The sequence below is a fragment of the Lissotriton vulgaris genome, chromosome 8 (genome assembly GCF_964263255.1).
Source record: "Lissotriton vulgaris chromosome 8, aLisVul1.2, whole genome shotgun sequence".
In the NCBI taxonomy this organism is placed as follows: domain Eukaryota; kingdom Metazoa; phylum Chordata; class Amphibia; order Caudata; family Salamandridae; genus Lissotriton; species Lissotriton vulgaris.
The window spans coordinates 1,205,750,812-1,205,775,958 of NC_141696.1; positions in this window are offsets into that span (position 1 = coordinate 1,205,750,812).

Sequence of the window (25,147 nt, forward strand, 5' to 3'; positions counted from 1 at the left end):
CTGTATGGAGGGCGGGGGGATGGGTTCCTAATTGGAATTTTCTAAAATTACATCTAACATTTAGACCACTGGTTGACACAATTCAATATGAAAAGCAAATGAAATAAGAAATATGTTAAAAATATAGTGCAATTTATTAAGGTACCTCCCTGTTACGGGTTACACTCTAAATTAAAAACATCAGTTTAAAAAACAATACATTGCATTATAAAAAACCATAAAGCAGTCAAAAAACAAAAGTCGACGCGGCGTTTCGGTGGTTTGTAAAATGGTTGCACCTTCTTCAGGACGTTTTGACTAGAATGATTAAAAGTCTAAAAATAGAACAACATTCTTTTAGATACCTATTTCTATGCATCCACATGTAAATAACAATAAAGCTACACCCATTCATTTGGACTATCTCCGCCCCTTGCTTATATCAAAGAGACTATCAACACCTCCAGCTTATCACTATATATACTCTTAACACACCTTAATTTATGCCAGAACACTGAATAACTTTTATAAAGCATTCAAGTACCTATATTTATGCCAGAACACTATTTTCCTTTATGACTAATGTAGCATTCGAGTACCTTAGGGTTGAGGACTTGTATGAAGACAAGACTTTCCTTTAGTGTTGTCGGTAATCTTTAAGGTGAACAATAAGGCCTTTGTGAGGGTAAAAGAAAATGATACTGATATTTAATACAATTAAACTTAAGTTTAACAGTTTCCTTTATATTCCTCTATATGTTTATGCCTTTACCTTAATAAGGTTTTTATATTCCTTATTGCGACACAGAGGAGCCACCGTTTATTAATTCTGTTGTTTGTGTTCACCCCAACTAGTGATTCCAATGGAAAGAAGGAATTCCTAACGATATACCGGACACAAACCACAGAATTAATAAACGGTGGCTCCTCTGTGTCGCAATCAGGAATATAAAAACCTTATTAAGGTAAAGGCATAAACATATAGAGGAATATAAAGGAAACTGTTAAACTTAAGATTAATTGTTTTAAATATCAGTATGATTTTCTTTTACCCTCACAAAGGCCTATTGTTCACCTTAAAGATACAAGTCCTCAACCCTAAGGTACTCGAATGCTACATTAGTCATAAAGGAAAATAGTGTCTGGCATAAATATAGGTACTTGAATGCTTTATAAAAGTTATTCAGTGTTCTGGCATAAATTAAGGTGTGTTAAGAGTATATATAATGATAAGCTGGAGGTGTTGATAGTCTCTTTGATATAAGCAAGGGGTGGAGATAGTCCAAATGAATGGGTGTAGCTTTATTGTTATTTACATGTGGATGCATAGAAATAGGTATCTAAAATAATGTTGTTCTATTTTTAGACTTTGAATCATTCTAGTCAAAACGTCCTGAAGAAGGTGCAACCATTTTACAAACCACCGAAACGCCGCGTCGACTTTTGTTTTTTGACTGCTTTATGGTTTTTTATAATGCAATGTATTGTTTTTTAAACTGATGTCTTTAATTTAGAGTGTAACCCGTAACAGGGAGGTACCTTAATAAATTGCACTATATTTTTAACATATTTCTTATTTCATTTGCTTTTCATATTGAATTGTGTCACCCATTGGTCTAAATGTTAGATGTAATTTTAGAAAATTCCAATTAGGAACCCATCCCCCCGCCCTCCATACAGCACACAGTGTTTACACATCACACATATATTGGTCATATTGAAGGACCAAGTACAAACTACAGGGTTTTCTCAATCTTTCTTACTGTACTTGCTCCCCTCCCTGTAAATAGAACCAGGGGAACCTTCCAATTTTACGTTTTGGTGAAACATGTAGACCACACCTGGATGTAGGAGACCCTAATTAACACTCCTATGACATCCAAACGCCTTTTTTTAATGCTAACAGTGACCCAGTTATTAAAATATAATTTACCCTCCGGTACTGGGATCCCTGTATACCTTTTAAACTTTCACCTTCACGTCACTACATTGCACACTCAGAAACATACCTGCTCCGCTGTATTCAGATGTCAAAGCACACCCGGGACACACTCGGTGTCACTGGGTGGGCCTGGTGATGAAGCATGCCACCAACCAGGTTGGTGGGTGAGGGATTCATGAACAAACAAAAGGGTTTGTACCCTGTCTTACAGTCTTGAGTCTATGCAAATTCACAAATAGGCTAGTCCTAATTGATTTCAGACATAAAACCCTGGAGATACGGACTAGCTACCTAGTCCTCTCCCTCTCCTTTGATAGTGAGGTACATTATTATAAATACCTGCAATTTACAGAATATTTTGTGAGAACACATTGTCTTAAATCAGTAGAGACTTACCAATTACTGATATTTTTACATGAGCCTTCTCAGAAGAAGACAATATGTGCGGCATATCGGCTTTTTAGCCAGAATACACTTGATCCTTGTCTACACCTAGATGCAAAATGGAGTTTAATTCTTGTGAAGGAAGTAACCCCTATAATGCTGGATGACGCATTCTCAGCACTAAAAGATGCTGTCTGGTCTATTAATTTGAGACTACAGCAATTTAAGACATTATGCATGTTGTACTATACGCCCGATAAGATAGCTAGGTGGGGGCAAACAAGAATTCATCATTCAAGTAACAGGGTGAATTGCCCTAAATGTGGAGAGTATGGGGCTAATATTGTCCATATGTTTACCACATGCCCACAGCTAATGGCTTTTTGGCACAAGGTTACGTTGGTCTCCAAAAACCGTCTCAGATTCGATATGACCCTTTCCAATGAAGAGATTATGTTGAGTTATAAGAGGGATGCTTATCAGGCATGCTATGCATTAATGTCTATAATTATAGTTACTGCTAGACTGGCTATATCTAGAGCTTGGATCTCTTCAAGACCTTGTAATGCAGTAGAATGGTGGGTTATTGTTATTGAGGTTTTTGAGCAGGAAAAGGCCTTGTCTAAGGCTAGGGGCTTAAAGTCGAAGAAGAGATTTAATGCTGTTTAGCACGTTTTGAGATAAGATTGATTCTGAAAACTCTGTGGCACCTTAGTTTGTAATATTTCTTTTTTTTCTTCCTTATTTTGCTTTACTCCTCTGGAAACTAGAATATATATTCATTAAAAACACAATATGTTGATGTATCTTTTTGTTGCTTTTGCCATCCTTGCAAAAAAACATAGAGGTGTGTAATTCAGGACAACAGATCATAGTCTACAAAGATATTACAGACTAGCCTCAAGAGGCAAAGAAGCCTTTGTTAAATGGGGGATCTACCAAACAGTGTGATGTAACATATCAACTGAATAATAGATAATACAAAAGAACGTTTCTAAAAATAGTTATGTCCAGAGAGTTGCTTACTGAATGGTAATATGTTATTTATAATTTATTATGAGCTTATGAATTGTGAGTGTCATCAAATTGAGTTCCAGAGCATCAAAAGAAATTTTTGAACAACAAAAATCAGCGCAACAGAGATTGACTTCAGACTAAGAAACCAATGTTTAGGTAAGAGAGAAGAGAATGCATAACATATACACATAAACATCAGACATTAGAGAACTGAAAAATATTCCAACGCTACATGCAAAGACAAACACAATAGCTCTAAAATACTTTACCGTAGTTCTGCTAATTCGTATCCTGTAGGGAATCAAATGGAGACATTTTGAATATTTTATGAAAAAATATATAATTAAGGCAATAAAGGGTAATATGCCTTGACTACATAAGAAGATATAATCATGCCCCGTGAGCATTTCACAATGACATTTAGGATGAACATGTGCTGTATTGGATTGTGTCTTTACCATTTAGGGACTGCATCCGTATTCATCTGGATACGATTTGGTCCGACTCCAATTGACTTTAATGGGAGCCTGTGTTTCGAACGAAAACGCAGGTTCCCATTGAAGAAAGGGGTGGCGGGGGAAAATCGTGCACCATGGGATACCTGTCACTCTGTGCATGGCTGGGAAGTATGGACTCTATATACCCCAGCAGGCAGCACTCTGGCTGGCCAGGTTAACAGCGGAAACCTGTGCATTCAAAGGACTTGCTGCTGCAACAGCTTTCACTAAGGCACACTTTTGATATGGCCCCTTCTGCAAAGTAGAAAGAAATACAATCTCAAAATGGGAGTTTGTTTCTTGTAAAGAAAAAGACAAATAGTCCTTACTCTTTCTCACTGTACGTAGGAGCCATTTTGCATAATTACTACTCTTGGTGGTCCTGGGCAGGTAAGAAGGGAAATGGTCCCTACACCCTATTTGACCACTTCAGCTTGAAAACTCTGTGATAGAGGGGTCTTCAGGTCAAAGGATTATGCTACTGAAGCTGGTGGAGGCACTGTCGGAGTAACTACAGTGCTTCCTTTTACTTCCTAATCGATAGGGGAAACTACAAGCTTGACTGGGTAGGTTAACACACATTTAGAGAAGTGCTCCCGCCCCGTTCTGGTTTAGTCAAAAGTCTAGATCGACTGAGATGGCAATTGAGTTAATCCTATGCTCAAAACATTTGCCAACAAAACACATTTGAAGTGGGTAGAATATCAACGTTGTAGGTGTGGTCTGTGAACTGAAGCAACTCTCCAACTAAGCGATTCACAGAGTTCCATTACCTGGTGTACATAATTCATGCAGCAATCTAAGGTTGTAAGGGTTAGGGTTAGATTGTGCAATGGTTTCTATTTTGTTTACATGCTTTTTAACAGATCAACTACTTCAGGGTTGTAGAATACCTACCATCCAATGCCTGGGACAAGGTGCTTGGGGTCAGGAACAATACGTTTTCATGTTCATACTGTCCACTGGACAAGCAGGAACAACCCTCACAGCACAAACCATTTGGCTCCATTTTTACAATAGTAGATTATGGGATCTATAAAGGAGCATTGATTGCACCTAAGGAAAGATTTGCATATATATGTGTGAGCTATTCAGACTTGTACATGTGGTTCAATAATGTAAAATCTTTATTATTAATGGGAGTTTTGTAAGCAAATGTATGAGTTGGGAGCTCAGCTTGCATTACTGACAGCTGTTCCACTCTAAGAAAGTGTTAACCTTTGCAAGATGTAACATTTCTAGGCTATTCGTAAGGCTCTCAGAATTCGTTCTAATTATATGCAAGTACAGTCAGGAGTCTGAAAGCAAGATTAGTGATTGTTTGCTTTCAGAATAAAACGTATACAAAAATAGGCAAATTTGAAGAAAAAGCTATTGTACACTTTTATATGCCATTTCTTTGAGGCATCATTTGGTAAAATGTATTTGATGCACATCAATATTTTTAAAAAATCTTAGAAAAGAAAAATCATTGTAAAAACTAAGATTAATAATGGAGAATCAGCGGAAATTCAACATGGGCAACATTATGGGCGACATGAAAATTAATGAGGGGCTCAGCTATTAAAACAATGAAAAAAGCAGACCCACAAGAAAATGTCATTAAATTGATCCAGATTTATGATTTTCAGAAATTAACAAGAATTTCCGAAGGCATATCTGAAAACTGTACCACTAGAAAAATGTACTCCATTTTTTTCACGGAAATATCTGCTGAGCAGTTAGAAATTCACTTTCCCTACACCCCCCTCTTCCCTACCATGGAAAATGTTTAATTTCTACCTTTGTTAGGCGTAAATTTCCAAACTTATCGAGGGTGGAAAAAGGTTGGAGAAACATTAGTAAATACCCTTAGACTTGTATGCTTATGGGTGTGCACCGACTCACAGGGCATTGGAATGGGCACTTCCAACCTCTGTGTGCAGCCTTGCCGAAAGGTGGACAAATCAAAGGCCAGTAAAGATCCACATCTTGTTATAATAAGAGTTCAGGCCATATCAAGGGGCTCTTATCAGAAGAAGGCAGCCATAATTTCTTATCCTGTTGCATGGCCCCAAAAGAGGCTAGTGGATTTTTTAAAGGTCAAGCAGATGTAGCCTGCATCCTGTCCCGCACCAAGTATATAGTTTAAACAATTCCAACCCATTGTTCTTCAATTGATGATTCAATGAGCCCCCCATTTGCATTTATAGGCTTGTTTCTGCCATAACAATAGGGAAAACTTACTGCAGGTTGTCCGTTCTGCGAGTTGTCTTTGCTGAAAAATAAATAAGCAATTCGTTACATCGAAACCGCTATATGAGGGATTCATACATATTTCACAGCATCCAGCTTGCTTCAAATCATGAATTTACTGCTAACAATTGTACCAAATGTTATAGGTTGTGATACCTTAGCTACAACGCATGATAACGGTGTACAGACAATGCCACATTTATGATTCATCGTGTGCACCTGAGCTTGTACATAATACCAATTTAGGATAAAAGTGGTGCCACATTGTGATGGGACTTAATTTGGTTAGTGGGTTCTGGAATTGTTGCTTTGCAGTTTTTGTTTGTAACTCAATATGTGTTAAAGACTGAAATATTCTAACAGCACATTTTAACTTCAATGCTTAGTAACTCATGTCTAGACATTGGATATGGGTCCAGGAAGAATTGGGTCAATTAATTATCAAAGTTACCACTGTCTTTACTGTTGGGATGAATGAGATTCTCTAAATAGCTTCAAAGAGAATGCACCCTTACCTTGAGCTCAACACAGCAAGATCGAGATGGTTGACACCCACCTCATCACATATGATGATCTTGCATGTGTGCTAGCAACCTTTGCGACATAGATTAAGACTGCCAGCAGGGTTCTGTGGTCTTGCAGTGGCATACCATGTGCATCCTTCATACTGGCTACCACTAGCAGACTGAGCAGGGGCACAGCTACAGAGGGGTTGTTTTGATATGCACCCCTAAAATAAATGAATTTTTGTCTTAGTAATTTGGTCTGGGGGCCCTGTGTCGGGTCTGCTATGTCTCTGTCATTTGTTCTTGTCATTATGATTTCACTAAGAGGTTTTACCATGTTAATTATTTTTAATCAGGAGCATAAATATATTTTCAACACAAGATTTACAAAGATTTTGAGTTGTGTTAATTTGCATCAGGCTCTGTGGCTGGTGCATTAGAATTCGATGTATCCACCCATGGATTTTGACACAAAGCCTAATTATGTAGGCCCAGATAAACAAAGACTTTGAGTCAGGGTCCAGTCACATTTTTACTGAGCCCCAACACAAAATACTTTTTGGTATTTACAAAGCAATGCAAATATCAATCTACCTGGCTTTGCAAGAAAAAGTAATGCAGTGCATTGTTCTGACTTGTGTTAATTTGTGTCAGGTAAACATTCCATGGATGGCGCCGGGCGTTCCTACACATCGACCCACAGATTTTTGACACACACCCATATTTAGAAAGTGTTGGAGACATTGGTGTAAGCCAAATTGGAGTGCCTGTTTTGCACAAGTGTAACAAGGAGAAATATTTGACCTCTTTGGTTTCTCTTTGCACACATACAAAGAGAAATGCCACCAAGGCTAGTTAGAAATGATGATAGCACAGAAACCCTTGCCCCAAGGGACATCTCAATACATTGGCAGGAACTGCCATATTGGCCAATCCTGTTAATGTAGTAAAGGTTTAACCGCCAGCTCCATCAAACACAATGGCTGGCTCTCAAAGTTTTTCCTTTTTTTCAAAAAAGACTCCCTAAGTAATAATTTTTAAGTTTTTAACTGTTCTTCAGTGCCATAATATACCTGGCAGTAATGGCCAATGAAAAAAAGTCATCCGACATTCCCCACTAAACAGGTTGGATTGTCCATTAGCTGACTGTTGATGGCACCTACTCTGTCAGGCTGTGAAAAGAAGTTTTACATTGACAGTGTAAAGCTTACTCTATTAGAATTAAACTTATCAGCCTGAGCTGGTAGATCTTGAGTGTGGGGGACAGTGATGCAATAAAGTACCTGTCCACCAAATTCCCAATCAGCTCCAGACAACTACCTCATGCATACATCGCCAGCACCTGTTGCCAGGTTTGGGTCTGACAGCATGAGATCTTCAAACAAGATTGCTAGGAGAGGAAGTCTGGATCCTGCTTCAATGGCTAGAGCTGCTCAAGACGAATTCTGGGTGCACCATTCTGTGATGAAGGCACTGCGCGAAAGGAGAGGAGCTGTGAGCCCAACCCTTAATTAAGGATCCCCAGTTGTCCTAAAAAGTCTATATTTTATCATTAGGTTGATATATAAGTCTTTCAAATGAGGCCATTTCATATACATTTTCCAACTGTGACTGAAATGGTAAATATCCCCAAATATGGCTCCAAAAACTATGTATGAATGTGAATTCCCACAGCACATGTACAATGTCAGGATCACTACACCTCCAACACCATAAGTCCTCATTGATCCTGGCTTTAAGTATTGTCGCCAACTTCTAATGCTGTTGGTGAAGGATTTTGAAAAAATTATATTTCAAATGTCCCACTTGTCTCCTAGGAATTCCTTGTTTAATTGTGTCTCCCACCATGTGTGTAGTATGTTGACTGTGTCAACAGATAAGTAGGGGTCCATCAGTGAAGTGTATATCCCCAGTATGACCGCCTCCAAAATCTATCCACACATGTATGTAGTGAGCGATGGGTGAGAACAATCTAGTGTAAGGTGGGTCTTCCCAATTCTATTTGATAGACCATGTGTGAGTTGAATGTATCTCCATTTCTGCAAGACAGAGATATACTACTGCAACTGGTCTCAAAATGTTTTAAAACGTAACCAGAGAAATAATGCCATCAATGCATCATATTTTATGAGATTTCCAAAGGGTCCAATCCCTCCTGTTGTAGTATCAGTGTTGCGCAACAGTAGTGTCTTAAAATGAAAGCAACTGCGGATGTTCATGAGTTTGTGGGCTCTTGGCCATGTTAATTGAGAGGTGCGTATGCCAGGATTAAGGAGGGTGTGGTTTGGGGCTCATTAGCATAATACATATCAAGGTCCCCATCTGTGCCTAAGATATTCAGCTGAATTATGACCCTATCATCCTGTATGAGGGTAACATGTAGAGCTAGTGAGCTAGTTGTTGCACCGGCCAGTAGTTTTCTAGATGAGGCAAATGAAGACCCCCATTCTCTGTGAATCTGTTTAGTTTAGGTCCTTTCAACCTTGGTTTACATATCCCCCATATAAACTGAGAGGTGGTACATGTGATACTGGGATGACTGCTGAGCAGATTGTGCACAAAGAGAGCGCCACAAAAGCATGACGTTGTCCATGCCTATATATAGACCAGGCTTTAACAACTAGTAGGTTCAGGGTTTCTTATGGGTATGTAGTAACTGGAAAGCCCTCCCCCTGGTCATTAGACAGTAAAGGTTTGTGAGCCACTTCTTTTTTCACATGCAGTGGCTTTTGAGATCGACATGATCGTTAGATCAAGCAGAGAGGGAACTGACCTGAAACCTTGACTGGTTTGACTTGAATTGGGTTGCACAAAGCAGTTAGTGATAGCATTTGGCTCCTCGATTTATGCCTCAGTGAGCATTTAAGTAAGGACATTCCTTCATCTCTTACTATACAGGGGGGGAGTCCCTACTAACTTCTGAATAAAGGCTCCACGCAGTGTGAGTATAATATTTCCTAAATCTGGGTCCTTTTTTAAGAGAGATGGGGCTGGGGGCGGGGTCTGACCACAAAGAGCGATGCCGGCTGATTACGGACCCCCGGAAAGGAGGGAGCTCCAGACTGCAACAGCGACCTGCAAGTACATAAGCAGCCATGCCCTGCCCTGTCCTTTCAGCATACAGAACTTTCCAGCACTTCAGGCAATCAGAATACTAGAGGACCACGAAGTGTAGCACACATTGTTGAACCAATGTTACAAAACAAGTACACAGATTTGTGTTCTGTTGGTTCCAAACCCCTTTGTGGCTGCTCAAAACCTCAAACAACCTAGGAGAAAAGAGGACATGTGCTGAATCATCATCTTTTAAACACATCCTGTGACCTAGGCCTTTGAGAGTCAACAATATTGTTTGTACGGTGGTCAGTAAAGGTTAATACATCTTGGTTCAAACCAATGCCTGTTTGGTATTAAAATTGATGCCTCCTTTTAAGCACAGGTAGACTTTCAATATTTCGAACAATTTTATTTCAGTTCAAACAACCATAAAAGCACACAAATGTGAACAAATACAAAACTTTAATGAACCACATTAAATTACAAAACTCAATTTGCTGCAATGTAATTGATTGCGCTGAAATAAATCAAATTGCAACCTTTCGCACAATAGTTTGATGAACATAATGGAGTGCCTTCAATAAACTAACTACATACTAAGACAAGGGGCCTAAAAAGCAAAAACCTCAAGAGAAAGCCCTAGAAAGAATCCTGATTGGCCTGTTATACCATTGGGCATACTTTAATAGTACCTGTCAGAAGAGACTCAAATCCACTGGCCATCACAAAGGAATAAAGCGTTTACTGCAATATGTTGTCAGATGGCCTTCAACGTCGCTAAGTTAGCATGAGCCCAGCAGCCATGATGCTGCTTTTGCGCACGTTACTACCGGGCTTTATTTTACAAGACCCTGTTTATGCCTTTCACATGAGAATCGTCTTCTTTGTTCATTCTCTGCTTGTTCCTGGAGGTTAGTCTGAACAATGTGAGCAAGGTCAATAAACTATTTACTTGTTATTCTGTTCTGGTCAGTCCCTAGCACCTAGACAAAACATGCTTATGCAGCTGCTGCTGGAAACTTGTACTTTGATATTATGGGGATGCATGTTTAGGTAACACACACTTGGAGAGGAAGCTTTCCAGGGAGAAGAGCAATGCAGTTCTTATGCTGTAGATATACCATCTAGGCACTAAGGTATGGGGTCTGCTGACAAAGGCCAGAGATCTTCTATTATATAATAATACTTCTTCCTAGCAAGGGGGGAGGGGGGTGAGGTTGTCAGGCTTTATAGTCCTTTCTCCACTGCCTTTATGAAATGACATCTACCTTTATGATATATGGCCTACCTGCAATGCTAACTGTATTAGTTTTATGTATTTTTCTGCTGGTTGTGGCTAGTATACTTCATTTTAGAGTTTAGAGCACAATAGTTAAAATAAATATTTTAAATTATATTCATGTTTCAGTCAGTTCCTATTGTGGACACGTATGAGAGTGTTAGCGAAAACGTGTTTTTGTTACCGCGATTCCTGAGAGATCCGGGAATGTTGTGTTCTGGGGTGTCTAATCATTTGCTTCTTCATGAGTGTGCAGAGCGAGTAAGACATTATAGCTAGACGATCCTGGGCTCTAGGGCACTAAGGTGGTGGGAAGGCTTAGCCCCTAATCTGAGGTCCCATATCTCTGTAACAATGTCTAATCACTCAGATAAAAAAGAGTACGTTTGAAATTCATAGATTTTGTGATAAAACAGTGTTTAAGACAACTTAAAACAGAAGAAATACCTAAAAGCGACCATAAACGATACATAATGGGTTTGGTTAAAAGATGCAATTCTGATGTTTAGGACATTCCTTCAAAAGGAACATTTAGAATTATTAAATACATTTAACATACCTACCCACTATAATCAATCTCCTCAGCAAATACATGGTTTCGCTTGCACAATTGAAGACCTCCTTGCCCCCGTTGGTGGCTGTCCTGTGGTGTTCTAGCTTCTTTAGCACAGATACACTTGACTTCCATATCAGGATGCTTAGTGGTATCTTGCTACTGCAAGCACTACCAACCTAGAAGTGTCAGATCTTAGGATCTTCGTAGCAACCAGGTACCTTGTAACACCCAGCAATCTGTGCAAGGGTATTAGCAATTTTCTCCTCTGAACATCGTACACTGGACAAAAAAATAAAAAGTGGGACAATCTTCCAGAGGTCCCTTGCATATCGGCCATTCTGTTCTCTCATGGATTGCATTTGCCTACTTGACACAGAAGTTCAGAAGGGGTTGGATCTGGTATCAAATTGTAAAAACTGTTTCCTAGTTAGAGTAGGGCTGATGTTGTCAATCATGTCTTTGTAGCTAGGGAACAGTTTAAACTACAGAAATTCCAAGGTCAAAGTACTTCTACCATTGCCTATAACTTCCTGTTGTATCATCTGCCAATAGGCCAGTTTCAATGACATTTCGGAACCAGGTGTGAGGGCCTTTGGTACATCCCAGAAGGTTCAAATTCCCAACTTTCTAAGCAAGCACCTGATATGCATGAACCAAGGTATATGTTGAATGCCTGATAGGACTAATAAAGATTTGAGAGAATCTCTATTGGCCTCCAAGGTGGATGAGGTCCATTTCCTGTGCCAATAGAATAAGAGTTGAAGCTTGACATTCCAGTAAATGTTCTTAAGAGCCAGATCTAGATACAATGGGACCAGTGGTGCACTTGTTGGTTGCGCAAGTGGCTGCCTATTAAACCTATTCTCAGAGTGAGAAAGGATAATACAATTAGGAGCCCCAAATCTCTGCACCATAAAGGGCTGCCCCCAGAACCTTGATATTATAAATCTCAATCTCTGGGGCGACTTTCTTGGAGAAAGTTTTGTTGTAATGTTGGAATAAAATGTATGATTTTATATTGTTTTACGTAAGTTAGCATTCGTGGCGCCATTTTATGCGTAAGCCCTATTTTAGATTTAGATCGAAACTAATTTTTGATATTTCCAAGAAACTGTCTTCTCTAGGTCATGTTTCTTCAGAGTTGGGTTCTGCCACACTAATGAATGTACTGTTCTTATTAGCGCATACCTTTCTTCTGAGATGTAAGCCTTCTCCCACTTGTCTAGTGGCGGGCACAGGCAGAGTACACTTGAGCGATAGATAATGTGTGCCCAGCCTTGGAATCAAAACTTAGTCATTTGTAATTTACTGTCCAGCTGCATCTCTCTGGAAAAATCCATGGTGGGCGTGTTTTCACTGATTCTGAAATGTACATAATGTATTGTTATGCTTGCTGATATCAGACTCTCTCTGCAACACTCTTAGTGACTGGGCAGACAGTGCTCTCCTATGAGCGAACTTTGAATAAAGTGTTATTGGTTTGTATTCTCTGCTGTCTGATCGTCTCTTCATTAGTATGGAAGGCTGAGAGGTGGTCGTGAGTGACCGAGTGACCCACTTCCTTCAATATAGCTTTAGCAGCCGCGATGAATACTGTATTAACGTACAGTCAGCTTTTTGGACCTGCAAAAACTAGCCTAGGCTGGGAGTTAACTTTATCCCAAGATAGTCAAAACAGTATGATAGGAAAGACTTTCCTGCAATATATGAAATCTGCACAGGAAGATCAGAAAACTCCAAATTAAAGCCACTATACATTCGTCAATCAAGCTCTATGCACCCCATGAATGTGAAAAAACTCTGAACGAAAATGACACTGCCTCAAATGGCCCATTCAGTTGCCTGAGTTTGCAATCAAAAGGTTGTCAAAAGACCTGAAAGCTTTGAAATGAGGTTAGCTGGTGACAACAAATCTGTTGGGGCAGGCATGACCTTGTAGACAACATGGTAGACGCATTTCAATAACTCTCCCGCCATAGATTTCTGAATAATGCAAAATTCTGCAGAGGATAACTCTCTGGGGGAGAAAATTGAAAGGTGGTGGACTGATTAATAACGCAGCGGCTGCCGGCCGCCATATTCGTCAAGCACCAGCCTCTCCAACGTGAAGGAGGAGACATGTGTGCCACCCCGATGAATTCCATGCACATCAAGCTGTGAAGCTAGCCCGGGCAGCACTACACAGTAGGAGATCCCGACCTTCCAGCGGGTTGCCCGTGATTGATCCTGAGACACGGATACAACTTTGGCAAAGACCAGTGCTCCATCAAACTACAATAGCCCAAGCAGTGCCCTTATTTTGTGTTGGGGCCATGCTTCAAAGAGATAAGCAGACCAGTGCTTTTCCAGCCACTCATGCTGCCTCTCATATACTGTGTGGTCAGCAAGATAGAGATGTAACACAGCCTCTGTCGATGGGATGAGGGGGTTGACTGCTGAGCCGTTTGGGAACAAAGAGAGTGTCACAGAAACATGATGTTGTCCGTGCCTATCTATAGACCAGGCTTTATGATCCAGTAGTGTCAGGGTTTCTTATGGGTATGTAGTGATTGGTAAGCCCTCCCCCCTCCCATGAGACAGTAAAGGTTTGTGAGCCACTTTCTTTTTTCCCTGCAGTGGCCTGTGAGATAGACATGGTAGTTAGATCAAGCACAGAGGGACCTGACCCGAAGCTTTGAGTGGTTTGACTTGAATCGGGCTGCACAAAGCAGTAAGAAATAAGATTTGGCTTCTTGACTTCCACCTCTGTGAGCATCTTTCAAAGGACATTCCTTCATCTCTCACTATACTGGGGGGAGTCCCTGCAAACTTCTAAACAAAGGCCCAACACAGAGTGAGCATCTTCATTCCCTACATCTGGAAGATGTAGATAAAGAGGGTATAGGCCGGGGGAGTGGTCCGGTGGTAATCTGGCGCTGGCCGCCTGATTACAGAGCTCCGAGAAGGAGGGAGCCCCGGACGGCGACAGCGACCCCTAAAACTGATGAGTGGGCACCCAATATGAGCTCTTGAGGTGCCAACACCACAGTGGTCCTTTGTACGGTCCTTCCGGGGCCGAGGGTTGCACCCAGACCGAGAGCCCAGCAAGAGGCCTGCAGCAAAAAGGCGTCTGTGGCCCACAGTGAGGGGCGGCGCCCACCTGCAGGATCTATGTCAGCATATCAACAGCCAGGGGGGTTGCAGTTCTATGGCAGCCCCCCTCCACCGATGCTCAGACCCTGCTCCTAATGCATCACGGAGGCCAGTAATACCACCCCACCGTTCGGATTACTGTGACGTGACCCAGCCCTCTGCAGTGCCTCAGAACGGGCCAGAGACACCACGATCACCTGGCCCGCACAGTTGGAGGCGTGCACAGCAAATATTGCTGCAATCTGAAGGTCCCAAGTATGGGAGAAGGGGTGGACCTCCGGGGGTAACCTTGAAAGTGTGTAGAGGCGCCAGTACAACACGCAGTGGGAAACAACATCGACCCGGGATAATTGACGGTGAGTGGACTCTGCTGCCTCAGGACTTCATGGGGGGCTGCAAGACCTACTCTCCCCCCACCTCCACCTTGCATCACAGGAATTACTATCTGCCTTGCACTAATACAACAGGCACACCAGGGGCGGGACCAGATGTTCAACATAGGACTGCATCTGCAGGGGCAACTCCAACACTTGGAGCCCCACTCCAGTCTGAGGAGTGTGCCTACAGACTACATCCGCCGCACCTAGCCACTGGCAACAACAACTGCCTGACAGGTCCTGCTGTTCCTCTAAACTCACCACTAGGGCAGTGCTACCCAGGGTTAGGTCTGCTCTTTGCTCGCTGGCAACATCGTCCTTAAGCTATTGTAACAAGGGGACTGAAAAGGTGTAGAGGGCCGTCCTTTACATGCCTCCAATTGACATGAAGGAGAACAGAACCCCAACTACAGAAGCTCCCTCCCTGTGTCCTTCCCTCTTCGCCTATCTGATTACAAAAGAACCCGGGGTTGAGCCCCGGCACCCTCCACTGATCCTGTGGATGGCCACCGAACATCGCTAAGGCCCAGATTGGCCCGAGACGTGGGCTGCGGAGAAGTATGCGTGAAGTCTGCTCAAAAATATGCAGTTGTAGATTGAGGGATCTACTCTTGGACTGTGAACCACACGGGCGCCAGATGGGCTCCCGCAGTTAATGCATTCTGGCCCCCACCCTGCACCCTCATTGACCCTGGAAGAGCGGCCGCAGACTCTACGTTACACTAACCTGCCCATGGTAGCCGTGGGCAGCCTGGGAATGCTGTCTAGTAAACCGATGGAGAAGTCAGCGTGAAAGCTCCTTTTCATGGAAGCACTCAATCAGGGCCGATTACTGAACAGCACCCAATATACTACCCTCCCAGCACCCTGTTCTTCTTCTCCAGATATGGCTGCCACATCAGACAAAACCATGGAACATATACTACTCGAAATTTCGGCAGTTAGTCGCAGACTAGAGAGCATGGAGAACACAATCTCCACCCTGGCCACCAAAACCAAATCCATTAGGGCGGACATTAGGGTATTCAATACCTTCATTGAGAACTTGACCCAGTGGGTATCCACACTAGAGGAAAGTGATTGACCTGGAAGACAGAAGCCGGAGGGACAGCGTCCTCTTCTTTGGATTCCTAGAAAATTCTGAAGGGCCGGATGCCAAATTCTTCCTGAGGGACAGAACTCACTGGACTGATCTTTGACCCTCTGGAGATACAGAGGGACCAACACGCCTGGGAGATGCCTACTCTCTGCGGCCACTCATTGCCTGCTTTATACACTATGAACAAGCACGTCAACTCATCACTGCAGCCCGTACTCATGGTCAATACAAGTATGAGGGTCATGAGATCCGGATTCACTACACCCTACCATCCACAGTGCAATGGGCTTGTTGAAAGATTCAACAAGACCCTAAAAGGGATGATAAAAGGGTTACCTGAAAAGCTTAGGCGAAGATGGGACATCCTTTTACCCTGCCTTCTCTTTGCTTAGAGAGAGGTCCCACAAAAGGGCGTTGGCTACAGCCCTTTTGACCTTTTGTTTGGGCATCCTGTAAGGGGTCCCTTGTGTCTTGTGAAGGAAGTATGGGAGTTACCTCTCAAAAAGCCTAAACTTTACATAGTGGATTATGTACTTGGTCTCTGCTCCAGAATGGCTGAATACATGGAGAAAGCATCCAAAAACCTTGAGGCTAGCCACGAACTCCAAAAAGCTTGGCATGACCAAAAGGCTGTGCTGACTGAGTACCAGCCAGGACAGAAGGTGTGGGTGTTGGAGCCAGTGGCCCCAGCAGCTCTCCAAGTCAAATGGTCTGGACCCCACACCATCATTGAGAAAAAGGGAGAGGTCACCTACTTGGTGGACCTTGGCACCCCTAGGAGCCCCCACAGGGTGCTCCATGTAAACAGATTGATCGTATTTGTTGACAGGGCAGACATGGTCTTGCTCATGGCTACAGATGGGGAGCAAGAGGAAGAGAGTGACACTCTCCCAGACTTGTTATCCCATAACCCTGATGATGGTTCAGTTGATGGTGTGGCCTTAGATGGCAGCCTCACTGACCAGCAGCAACAAGACTGCAGTCTTTCAGACACATGTTTTCACTCACACCCAGTCAAACTAACTGGTGCACCCATAAGGTGGACACTGGTGATAGTCTGCCTGTGAAGAGTAAAATCTACAGGCAACCTGACCATGTCAGGGATTGTATAAAGGCTGAGGTGCAGAAAATGCTTGAACTTGGAGTAATTGAGCAATCAGAGAGTCCCTGGGCCAGCCCAGTAGTCCTTGTGCCAAAACCTCATACCAAAGATGGAAAGAGAGAAATGAGATTTTGTGTGGACTATAGAGGTCTCAATGCTGTCACTAGGACAGATACTCATCCTATTACAAGGGCAGATGAGCTCATAGATAAATTGGCTTCTGTCAAATTTCTGAGCACATTTGATCTGACAGCTGGCTATTGGCAAATCAGGTTAGCTGAGGAGTCAAAGGCCAAAACAGCATTCTCAACCGCCAGTGGACATTATCAGTTTGTGGTAATGCCCTTTGGTTTGAAGAATGCACCTGCCACTTTCCAAAGGTTGGTGAATCAAGTCCTTACTGGGTTGGATGACTTTTGTGCAGCATATCTAGATGATATTGCTGTCTTCAGCTCCACCTGGGAGGATCACCTGATCCACCTGAAGAAAGTTCTGGAGGCCCTGCAAAAGGCAGGCCTGACTATCAAGGCTACCAAGTGCCATATAGGGCAGAGCAAGGTTGTTTACCTGGGCCACCTGGTAGGTGGGGGTCAGGTTCAACCACTGGAGAGTAAGATCCAGACCATACAGGACTGGGCCCCTCCAACTACTCAGACACAAGTCAGAGCCTTCTTGGGCCTGACTGGGTATTACAGGAAATATGTAAAAAACTATGGGTCTATTGTGACACCATTAAATGACTTGACATCCAAGAAAATGCCAAAAAAGGTTCAGTGGACAGTTACCTGTCAACAAGCATTTGACGACCTGAAGAAGGCCATGTGCTCTGCACCTATCCTAAAGATTCCTGACTACTCCAAAGAGTTAATTGTCCAAACAGATGCTTCTGAGTTGGGGGTGGGAGCTGTGCTTTCACAACTTAATGTAGATGGTCAAGACCAGCCCATTGCTTTCATTAGCAGAAGGCTGACCCCTAGAGAGAAACGTTGGTCAGCCATTGAGAGGGAGGCCTTTGCTGTGGTTTGGGCCCTGAAGAAGCTGAGGCCATACTTGTTTGGCACTCACTTCAGAATTCAGACAGACAATAAGCCCCTCTTGTGGCTAAATCAGATGAGGGAGAAAATCCCAAACTGCTCAGGAGGTCCATTTCCCTACAGGGGATGGACTTTACAGTGGAACACAGACCAGGGACTGACCATGGTAATGCAGATGGTCTCTCCAGGTATTTCCACTTAGAACATGAAGACTTATCTGGTCATGGTTAAGTTTAATGTCCCTGCGTTGGGGGGTGCGGGGGGGGGGTTATGTAGGAGAGTAGGGTCTGCTTTCCTATGGTCACCCCAATTTTGGCTTTTTGCCTCACTGGTTTTCGACTTAATGTGGCTGCGGGCCTGCTAATCAGACCCGCAGCCTGTTGTTCTCTCTCTAAATTCATATCCATGCACTTTAGGTACATACCCAATTGGACATTGGATCACCTTATCAGCCCCTGTACAGAGTACTATAGGTACCCAGGGCATAGGTGCATCCAAGGCCTACCAGGGGCTGCAGCATATCTTTTGCCACCCCTGGCTGGCTATCCAAACTGACACAACTGGCTGATTACTCAGCTGGGGCAAGGTTGTGTAATCACCCCTTGCTTAGATATAGTATACCTATATCCACAACTATATCTGGACACATATGCACCTATAAGTCACTCCTATGGCAGGCCTTATCAATCCTGGAGGAAGAGTGCTTGGTTTTATGTGAGATGGTGCTCTAGCATGAGCTGAGCCTGTCTACAGCTGTCATGACCAACTTAGCTGTTCCGGGATATTGCCATACCATATACTCTTAAGTGCATTATAATCCTCGCGGTTACTTACTAACTTTGGTTTGGCTTTATCAAAACATGTCGTGTAAGGTGTCATACACTTTGGAATACTACCCCCTCGCCAGTTCTGGCAACGGGGGTAGCATTCCACCCTTCTAGAGGGGCAAGACATGTTACTTTGCTTAAACGCGGTTAAATCTAAAAAATGGATGCTGCTGCCACAGACACGAGTCTAGCCTCCTGCTGCTGACCGAAACTCCGGCAGGGGAGGCCTGGACAAATGGTATCCTGTCACAGGGAGGTGTTACACCACCCCAGACAGGAGATAGTGGATTGTAGCAGGGAGGGTTGAATGAAACTAGACACTGCCTGGAGCGCACAAGGCACCCCATGCATAGTCCAGTTCAAACCGGTGCTGGGGCACTCCAGCCCCAGGTCTGGCACGAAACTGGACAAAGGGAAGGGGGTGTAATAACCCCCTTCCCGGGTCCCACCCATAGGAGGGACCTAGGAGGTGATCCAGCCCCTTGATTTGGAATAAAGGTAGGAGCTGTGCTAAAGCAATTTAGATCATCCTGACTGAAACTTTGAAACAAAACTCTGGACCCTTTGACATCCTACTCAACGTAGAAGACTGAAGAATGTCCCTTGTGGTCAAGGAGTGGCCACCCTGTGCAAGCAGGCACCATCAGCGCAACAAGACTTTCTTTACCATTGCTCCCGCCGGAGCTCGAACGACAGAGACCAACAAGACCTGGACTCCCAGACTTCCAACAGCCCGATCCACAGTCCTATCAAAGCTTAGACCCGTGGAGGCAACGAGAGACGTGGGACTGGCCATCTTGAAAAGTCAACAAAGTGCTTCCAGGGCAGCTTCCGAGGCTCCCTTGATGCTGTGCTTTGGTTTTTGAGAAGCCCCAGCCCCGAGCAGCCTGTGCTCTAAAGATCACCTCTCCACACTCTCTGAGTGCTGTGTGGGGCCCTTTTGCACTTTTCCTGCTCAACGCATTGTCCGGTCGCCTGCCCATTGGCTAGTGGCCTCTGCGACAATGAAATCCCAAAACTACACTGCTGGTCTGGTTGCTCCAGACTGGCCCCAGCTCCCCTGAAAAGGAGCCCTCGATCTGACCCTCCTGGTCCGATTGCCAAGACATCTTTGAATCCTGCATGGGTTGCCTTTGCCAAGGCTTGGTGACTCCGAATCGAGTACCGACACCGCCGACAGCAAGCGCCTTCATGAGACAGCTTGTGATTACCAGCTGGACCTCCTCGATCATTCCTGGTTCACGTGGCAGCAGAGACAAGCACCTCGACATCACCTGATTGCAACCCAACATCGCCTGGTTCCTCGCTGGTCACTGGCTAGTGACTTGAACATTGTCCCCTTTGCTTTCAGGTACTCTACATCTTTGATCCACCCTTGATCCAACCGGACTCTTCTCTCCTGGCCACCTGTAGCATCTTCATCTACAGGCTCCATAGAACTCCACGACGAAACCCGACACACTTTGGCACCTATGCACCCGCTTCCTGTGGGTGAGGTAACAAACTAACTCCGGTGCTCCCATAGGGGATTACACCTCTAGAGTCCTATTTTTAAGTGGCTAAGTTCTAGTCCACTCGGAAGTCTCCTAAACCTTTAACTTTTTGATTTTTACGCACCATTGACTTGCATGATAAACGCGGTTGCCTATAGACTCTGCACCCGTATCCTGTGGGCCTCTCTCGACCTAACCTTCGTTAGTCCAGTGTAGGCCCAGCGATTCCCAAGGCCCTAGGCCTGTTCATTGTTCGTGAAGTGGTACTTATACCACCTTCTTAATATATGGTTTCAGTGGCCACCCGGCCTATCCACAATTGTGCAGCTTATTGTATGTTATACTGTGTTCTTTGTTTAAGGCTTGTGCTCCTGTGCTCATAAAGAGTTAAGGGGATTATTCTAGTAATAAATACATATATTTTTATAATATATAACTTGTGTGGTGTCCTTCCATTTGGTATTATAGGATTGCATATGGTAAAACAGCTGGTTTCACATGCCCTCTTGAGTTTAGCCTAAGACTGCTTTTGTCCATGCTAGCCCTAGGATAGCTGGTCTATAAGGTTGACTTACAACCAATCACCATAAGGGTCATTTGGACTGGTGCAAGGTGCTCACTAGAATAGTGAACACCATATACCAGGCCAGCTTCTCACAGAAAGGTGATTGGATTCTATGCGGAGGTGGAGAGGAAGGAAGTTCCAGAGTCTGGCATCATTAAATGAGAATGATCGACCTCCGCTTCTTGCCTTCCTAATTCTAGGAATAATGGCCAAGTTCTTAATTTTGGGGCAAAGGGATCTATTGGGCTCATAAGGCTGGATGATACTCTGAAGAATAGAGTGCCTGGTTTTAAACATAGACTTATGAAGTGGGGTAGTTGGGGGAGAAGTTGCGTCCCTCCATACAAGCGGCATCCAAAAGCCGTGACGGACCGGGGAGGCGATGTCAGGTAAGGGCAGTATGTGCAAAATAAGCAATTTAAAAACTCAGCAAACGTTTTTAAAAATCCCGGATCAACTTCCCAAAGCAGTGTGCGTTCCACTTTGTATCAAGGCCAAGCCCCCTGCTCTATTTACAGGTCTCCGGCAGAAAGTGGGAAAGTTGGGGGAGGTGTTGCTTCCTCCATGCAAGCGGCACCCAAAAGCTGTGTCGAACCGGGGAGGCGATGTCAGGTAATGTCAGTATGTGCAAAATAAGCAATTAAAAAAAACTCAGCAGCGTTTTTGAAAATCCCCGATCAACTTCCCAAAGCAGCGCGCGTTCCACAGTTGGGCCGTAATGATGGAAGAGGCGTGTATAAATACAGCCAATCTGACACAATTAGGGTTGGACACGGGGTGCGTGGTAATGTCAGCTCCAATGTCACGCATAAATCAGCGCTGGGAAGTGCAGATATTCAAGGGCTCCTCTCAAAAGAGTGCGCCCAGTCTGGCTGTTAGGGAATGAGGCAAAAATACGGGTGCTCCATGGACGGAGCATGTCAATATAGTAATTGGAAGAAAACAAATAAAGCAAGCAGCATGGGCTGCCCACCTCTCGTGCACACCAGCTCCTTGCGCATGCGCCGCTGCCATGTTTACATCAGGCAGAGACGCGCAAGACAAAGAAAAAGTCCGGACAGTGCGGACAAAAACTGTACTTGGTGGCCGCTGCTTCGGGACTACATGGAAGTCAGTTGGACATCAACAGCCAGTCAAAACAGAGGTAACAAAAGCGATACCAACATACAGCAAATGGCAAGCGGCAGGAGAAACTACTGGTCACTTGCCAACACATAGAGATTACTTTATGTCTCCCTAAAACAGAGCATGCAGCACATGCGCTGCCAAGGCGAGACCTAACAAAAAGCATGCAGCCGCCATCTTTTTAGGTTTCGACTTGGCGAGGGGCGAAGCCCCTCCCAGTTTGAAAACTTTTGTTTTCAGTAGGGATGTCGGCACCGCCTCTGCCTCTCATTGGCTAGCTCCATAAATGGAGGCTAGCCATTGGGAGACAGAGGCTGTCAATCGCGCTTTCTCTTGAAAACGCGATTCGGGGGCGTTTCTGGTGCTTTTTTTAAGCCCCGCCCCTTTTTCCCGGGCCGCGCTGCGATTGGCTGCCGGCCCGGGACACCCCCGTGACGTAATTCCCGGGCCGCGCTGTGATTGGCTGGCCGGCCCGGGACCTGACTTGTTTTTAAATGTTTCGTGGTTTCTTGTTTATTTAATGAATGTGCTTGGGCGCCGCGATGCCTACCACAGTGCCCAGTTTTAATATTTGTATGTTAACGTAACCTCATACTCTCCCCGCACCTTTACATCTCCCCGGAAACCACATGACAGACTCTGCTCTTTTGCAAGCCCCCTCTCCGGACTGCGATATAGCCCTCCCTCGCAAAACATAAATCTGAAACCACATCCTCCTTCGTGTACACATGTGCCCCTCCTCCCGCTGCAGCCCCTACGCGGAAACAGCCCTGCTTACATGTATTATCAGTCCGTAATTAGCTCAATTTAGATCACCAGCCAGTTGTGCCCCCCACCCATTTTGCCAGTCAGCAGACAGAAGGCGGTTCTAAGGCAATGTTTACATACCATAGAAGCACGTGCGGCATGAAGAACCAATGAGCGCTTCCATATATTGTGCAGCGTACTAGGATTGGACGAAGTGTCGCCAGCGTTCCAATCCCAGGTCACCGTACATATTACCAGCCCCTCCGATTTCCAGAACACGATCAGGCATGGCATTGGCTATTATGCGACCCGGAAGTGCTGTCTTTACGGACAACGGACATTGTGCTGAATGTACGTGCGGTCCGTGTTAGTGGTGGCCATGTGGTTATCTTAGTGAAAAACACCAGTCCATTTGGATAGAAGGAATATTTCAGCGGAGCCAAAATGAAGCTGGTCAGCAAGGACATCGAGAAAGACAATACCGGGTGAGGGATTTTGTCCATAGAACCCTTAAAGATGCAAATGTCGAAAGTGTTGTCAGTCTCTTTCTCGACTGGAGTGCAGTTTGGTACTGTGAATGGTGTTAGTCGATTACTATACTTCCAGCACGTCTGCCAGACTTCCTATCAGAGGCGTTCTCATTACTGGCATGATGTGCACAGCTGCCACGTTGTCTTGATTTCAGTGTGCTCATATATGGCATTTCAGTGTCTGATGCTTAGGTATAGCTGCCACGTTTCGAGTTTGCTTATGTGTGACATTTTCATATTTTCACTCTGCCAGTGAGCGACATATCCTGGCCTATGTGTGACACTTTGTAGTTAACTCAGTTTTTACATCCAACATAACAAGCATTTGTAATGCAATCAGTCGCGCATTTCTGAATGTTAGAGCTATTGGCGTTGTAAATTATATATATATTTTTACTTATGTTTGTTGTTTGTAGTTGAGTGTATGCCTGTTGTTTGTAGTGGAATTGTGTGGTTTTAATTGGAATTATTAGTTGTTGAATTGTGTGAGGTGGGATTGTAGTGTATTTGCGTAGTGGAATTGTGTGGTGAAAAGATGGTGAGAGCTGTAAAGAATAGACAGGAAAATTGAGAGGAAACCTAGTTTATGCATTAAGTGGTGAATGGCCCCCAGATAGATTAGCCGAAACAGTGTTTGGGGAAGAGAAAGAGGAGGAGAGAATGTTATAGAATCATAAAGAGGCTGCACTTGTGTACGCAGAAGACACAGAAAGAAGAGGAGTAGAGTGTGTGTTCAAGGTGTGGGAGATCTCCTGGGAAGGGCACCTGGGCGGGGAGGTTTTGGGTGGACCTGTACCCAGGACCAGGATGTACAAGAAGATCGCATGTGTGAGCACGCAGTTTAGAGATGAGACATTGAGTGTAAGAAGGGATGTGATGGGGCAATGGAATTGTGAAATGAAAGGTGGTAGTGTGAGGGAGAGGTGAGAAAGTCTGTTGTGTGTGTGTGTGTGTGTGTCGGGGAGATGATAGGGATTGTTGAAGTGTGATGTAGAGATGGGTTGTGTTGGTATTTGATGTTGTGGAATTGCATGATGTGTGGTGTGGAGTTGTGCAGTGGAAATAAGTTGCATGGGTTGCTGTGGAATTAAGTGCATAGTAATTAAATGGTATGAACTGTAGTGGAATCATGTAGAGTGGGATAGTATATAATCAATTTAAATACTTGGAACGGTATTTGTTGGTGAATTGTGTTTTGAGCCTCCAAATTGTATTGCAGTCCTCCTTAAATCACAAGGTTATAAAATGAAATGTAATCGGGAATAAATGCTTGGACTTCAAAGTTGATATCACTTCTAGGCACTATCAAAATAACTTATAATTAATAGCCCACAGACACATAACATCCATGGTATGAGTTTATATTTTTTGAGAGGCTAGAGGAAATTAAATGCTGTCAGAACTAGGATATAAAGCAAACAACTGCTAATAATGTTTTTAATCTGTAAAAAAGAATATAAACATTACCATATGTTAAAGTGACACTTAAATTGATGTTTTCTACTTTGGATTCTCCCAGCTCTGCTCAGAAGACAAACATTTTCTTTTCAAACTGATTTGCCAATGCTGTTCTATTCACTTTAATTCTAAATGGGAAAATTGTGCTTGCATACAATAATGTTGTACATGTGCAAAAATGGATGTGTTCCTAAAAAGAAGGGTAT